Raw genomic sequence first — 6,000 nt, 5'->3', positions numbered from 1 at the left:
CTGGCTCGGAATAAATGGACTTTTGATTTATATCAGTATGAACAGGTCCATGTCTAAATCGCAGTGGACCTTCTCCTCCTAAAACACTTCTTTTGGAACCATTCCAGCCATATTCTTTTGTTCATATAGGCATTTAATTTATTAGGTGCTTATTACAAGTAAGCTTTGGTTTTTTAAAAAAAACCACAATGTATTTAAAAACCTTAAATGTATGTTTCACTGCAGGTACTGACCAATCCAGTGAAACCACTGGAATGATGYYCACATATAGGTGGTCTTGTTAGTAAATGGTTCTCAAATCAATTTTTAATTTCAGGGAAGATTTTGTAAACGTGTTTACAAATGGATTCATTTAAATTATGCTCAATTTACTTTTCATGCTGTATGATTCAAACCATATGATATTTGCATATTAATTCAATGACCTGAAATGTTAAAATGACATAGTGATAGTCTAAATTTGCAAATATGTCCCTCTCATTTTYAAGGCAGGCATCTCTCTCCACTGAAATAGTGTCCCCGATTTTTCACTCACTATGCAATACACAATACAATATTTGTATTGCAGTTAACGAGCTGTGCCTGGGGAGAGACTTTCCAACCTTCCAGCCTCCACTGGTGGCTCTGCCAGGCTGCTTCTCTGTGACTCTGCGCTACGCTGGTAAGTGACGGAGTAACTTGCAAGAGCTGCCCTTGCMCATATATATGGGCACCCCAAGTCGGCCTGGGTGCCTCGACCTGTACTTAGGTATGTTTTGCTGGTAAGGACAGTGGTCTGGGTTGGAGGCAGTGAAAGGGCAAGCTGTGTTGGGCTGGTTATGCTCTCCTGCTGGCCGTCACATGGGGAGACAGCCTGGAAATGCAGTGAGACGGCGTGGGGTTGGAAACAGAATTGAAAATTTATTCTCTCACCTTTCTCTGTCCTGGCATTTTATTGCCAGATTGAAAAGAAAAACAATGAGGGCCAGGTCTGGCAATAAGTATGTTTTTCATTTTGAGCAAAAAACAGTGTTTTGATGGGCTACAGAGTGTGTAATCAGAGATATTTCAAAGCTGTATATCTAAACAATGTTTTGTTGTCCTCAAACTACTCAAATTATTTGGAGCAAGTACATCTACAGTGATGGAGTAACCAGTATATTTGAGACTTAAGTATTGGAGTCTTTTTATTTTGTTTCTTTCTCCTCCAATAATTCATAAAAGACAGCATGGCTGAAATGTCTTGTTATTGCAGCATCTAAGGAGCATTTGACAGGAAACATTCTTTAGTTTGTTGCAGGAATGGGTTACATACATTTACTGCATCATTTCTCATTCTTGCTGTGGCTGTTGCCAAGGAATGGATTAATGTTGTTCCTTTTCACAACAGCAATGCAGCTGTAATTCTCAAGTATAAACTGCATTCTCTTTAGGTAACCGCTTCCTACTAGCTGAAGAACAAAACAGAACAGAAATAGAACAGGTTAATAGAACAAAAACTTTTTATATGCTATTATTTAGTTATTATTTTACATAAACATTACAACACAAGGGCTGGTGAAAAATCAAATGTAAAACTAAGAAAAAAAMCCCTACTATCTATTTCTCTGACCAATTTCTCACCAGATTAAACAATGGAGTAAAAGACTCTTAGGATTAATTCTTCTAATACTGTTTTTTTCCATTGATTCTGTTATGTTTTCAGCTTGCCTATGTCAATGTAAGCTGATTTTAGTCTTCCATGTATATGCCTTGGACTTGTATCACCAGCTATTTATGCATCTTAWTTTTTAGGGACAGAAATAACAATGATGGAAAAAAGCAGCTTGACAGCCAATTTGTCACAGATCTTTAGATTATTTTGCATTTATTGCCAATCTGGAATTGCCAACCACCCACTTGACTCTATACCTGAATCTCTCAGTTAACTCAAGATAATAGGATTGGACCCAKTTTCACTGAAGCTGAGGACAGACTATTTCTTCTGGCCAAACCATAGACTGAAATGGTCTAGTTTTCCCAAGGGCATAAAAAAAAAAAATCTGTCATTCTTTCTTTGCAGTGCTCAGCTATGCCATTGTTGGATCAGAAAAATTATGTACATCCATTCCCAAAATTATCCATCTATGCCCAAAAGATCTATGGTTCTAGATGTTCTTTCCAAGTCATTTAGATATCTGGAGAATTATCCCAGAAAAATTGGGATACTTATGTCAACCAAAAATGAATCTGTATGACCAGTTCAAGTAACATCTATTTGGATTCACACTGGTAAGTGCAACCTACACTACTAACTATACCTGGACATAAGCTCCTTTAAGCTTTAGGAATCTTTTTTTCCCCCCCCCCCCCCCGATTACCTGCTTGTTTTAGCTCCCTCCCTGTGTCTTCCTTGATCACTTCAATGCACCCTTTCCAGAACAGGGTCTACACACTGCTCTGGAGACATTTTCCAAGAGGCAGCACACAGCACGGGCACACTCCCAGGCTTGTGTTCCCCTGCCTCAGTTTCTCAGCATTAGCCCAGGAAGCTCATGACCAAAGGAAGTATCTTCAAACTCCTCATATACCCATGTGCCATGGACAAATGACCTCAGAGCATAGAACACTCATCCGCAGTTCTCATGCTATCAGAATACCCCACTCATGGTCTGCAACACAGCCTTCACTTCATTGCAGAGATGTCATTGCAAGAAAGCATAAGGAATATTAGGTACTAGGCCTCTGATATGACATGTGGCCCAATATAGGCTAAGTGTTATGTAATATGAGTATAGGAGTCTGCTTTAGAGCACCAGTTCTGCACACTGTGATTACAAATCACTTTGGAGCATTTGACTTTAGCAACAGAAGAGCACCCATGGTCCTCTTCTGTTTATCCATATAGATAGACATTACCTCAGATGAATTAAATAGACATTAAATAGCATGCTTATTGCCTCTTCTAGAAACTGTTAGTCAGTGATAAAGAAGCTAATCCCTGAAAACAGTGGAAAGATTCCTGTTATGTTTAGCAACCCTTAATAAAGGACTAGGTCACCTTTTTTACCTGCAGAATTGTTCCTGTCCCTAGACTGGTGAATTCCTATGCCTGAAGGAAATAATAAAGGTAATGAATCTGATTTGGGGCAGATAGATAGCATGTGTCTTGTTCAGGGAGATTCCATGAAAAATTCCACCTGTCTTTCCCCACAAAGATGCCTGGTTCCCTAGTACTGAATGAAGTGAGATACATAAGCTTTAAAAAATTTTTAAGTCATTTAAAATATTCAGTTTATTATTATCCTTGTTGTTATATTTCCTCTCACCATCACAAAGTTTATTTCTGTTCCATTTCTAAATAGGATAATAATTAAACTATCAAGTTAGTAATAAAGGTTTAGTGGATAAGTGATCAGAGAATGATTCTTGCAATTTTCTGCAAGTAATCATGTAGTCAAGTGAAATCATGGTAGGAGATTTACAAAACTTGGCAGTGTCAACGGATATGTCACTAGGGAATTCTGTGGAGTAAAATAGAAATTTTATTTTTAGAAAGGATCTGCTGTAACCTTTAATTKGGATATTTCTGCCCTTTGTTCATAATTACTACAATACTTTAACCCGTGTAATTCATCGTAAGGCCAGCATATATTTCCCAGCTGTTGTTAATATTTATTACTGGCCCACTATTAAGTAAAGGAGAGCAACAGCGCAGGAAGGGGGTCTTTATTTGCAAAGTGTTTGTGAATGGTAGAATGGTAGGTAGAAATTCCTAGCTAATTTCCTGAGATGTATTTCAACTTGCATTTATGAGAGACAAACAAAGATCAGAGCATTAGACAGTATGATATAGCCTCATACTGAAATCTTTTTATCTTCACAGACTTGTAGTGAGAAGGGTTTTCTGCCAGCTTATGGCATCCAGTGAGAAACTGCGAAGGTCAGAGGAGTCCTGTGACCTCCTGAAAAGGGGATACGAATGGTGGACAGCTCTGCAATGGGTAAGATAATGACTTTTTTACATGAATAGAAAAATTGTTTTTAGAAGGTTTTGAAGCAGAAGAAACATATACAAGACCAACTCTATATAGTTTTAATGAGATAAAGGAAGATGTTGTCCCTTTTGGAGTTTTCACTAGGCCCAGTGCTGGCATGGGGAACAGCCTGGACCATCATGCTGTGGTTGGCCATGTCAAACCTGGTGTTATATAGTTTTTTGAATATAAGCAAAAAAAGAAAAAAAAAAAAAAAGTGTCCAGTCTAATGTCTTTGATGGATCAGGCTCTCACAAGTCTTCAAACAGGTCACAACTGCCCCACCAGGCTTCAGCACACTGTCTAGGAAACCCCTGAAGTTTAACTTGGTGCACAATCAATAATCTAGAAAAGTTTCTTTTGTTGCAGAAGGTTAGAAGCAAGCACTCAGGCATATTTAGTATAAATAATGTCACAATAAGCTCACAAGCATGTTAAAAAAGAAATTATCATATGGAAAAGGAAATAAATATAACTTCTTTATGCTCTGATACTACTTTCTTGTCTAAAAATGCCAGTATTTAGATTCTGCAAAGTCTAATTCCTGCTGGCAGGTCTGGACTCCATTATTTATTGCAATATTTCAAATTCCCCTTTAAATATGAAGGAGTTTGTGCATACACATCATTCAAAACCAACAAGCTTGTACTTGCAATGTAAATTCACCATGTGCATGATGCACTATTAATATTTATGGTTTGTAGATCAGTCGTGCCCAAAATCCTTGCCAAGAATCCATGCCTCCTTGCATTTGATCCCTATTCTTGGTAGAAATGGTTCTCTGTAGAGTCTTCGTGTGCTGAAATATTTTCAGCAATAAAACTAGAAAATATGTTGTACTTAAGGATTTTTCTGCATGCCTACTGAAGGAATACTCATATCAACACATTTATTGTTCATGATAGTATGAAATATGATTTTATGATCTGCTCTGCCATTAAAGGACTGAATTTGCTTAACAGCACATGGCCAGAAAAAGCAAGTGCTATATAAAAAGGTATTTGTTTGTATGGAGTTCTCTTTACCTTAATCTTGCAAATATGAKCAAAGCTGTATTCTATTTAGGACTGCCCTGAAATGAATTGTTATGAAAGAGAGTATTATCATTCTTCATTATATCTGCATTTACAAATCATGTGCCTGGGAACGTTTACAAGTTTTTAAAGATGCTTTCCAACACTGATGTATTAAGAACTGGCAACAGGCAGACGATACTAATGCACCTAAAAAAAAAGTCCATAACAGCACTTGACTATTAACCAAATGATGCACATTTATAAAATAAATGAATACTCCCCAAACCAAAAGGATGAGTGGTTTGTTTCCTCCCCTCTCTTCTCACCCCCCCACCATTTTTCCATCATGCTCCTGGTTATAGATCTTACAAATTGTCTTTTTATTACCAATGAAGGTTAATATTTACATATCACAWTTTTTTTCTTTACTTCTGTGTGATTGGCACTTGCAGTTTTTTTCTCTAGGATATCAGAACACTGACTAATGGAAAAGATGTTTACACATAGGGCCACCTTTAACAGAGGTTAAACCTATGCTTCCATGCCCTTATTTAACTGATGACTGAATGGGCAAAAGGTAGCTTTGATTCAAAGACATTTTAAAATAATTATTTTGATGCTTGCCTGAAATGTATTTATTTTTTATATGAGACATAACCCTGAAACTTTTGTACCTTTGCATTGTGATTACCTTCAGCAATTTGGATGAGATAAATCAAGCCTTCCTGATAAGGCACAAAAAACAGGTTTAGGCTGTGTTTGAGCCTGCATGTTTATCTGAATATGCTAAAAAGATTTCCATGGGCAGCAAAATTCTCACCCATTACAGCAGAAAAAGAGAAAAACAGATAGATCAGGGTTTGAAAGCAGCCTTATACTAGGGTGGTTATAAAATGGTCTAAAGCAGTGCACTCGTAATAAGAAGTTTGATTCTTTGACACAATGAAATTTATCCACGTTAGTTTCCAAACTGCTGCAAAGAGCATTTT

Source organism: Nothoprocta perdicaria, unplaced genomic scaffold (assembly GCF_003342845.1).
Source record: "Nothoprocta perdicaria isolate Ctin4 unplaced genomic scaffold, notPer1 scaffold_15, whole genome shotgun sequence".
Taxonomy (NCBI): domain Eukaryota; kingdom Metazoa; phylum Chordata; class Aves; order Tinamiformes; family Tinamidae; genus Nothoprocta; species Nothoprocta perdicaria.
Note: the sequence above shows the minus strand (reverse complement) of the source record.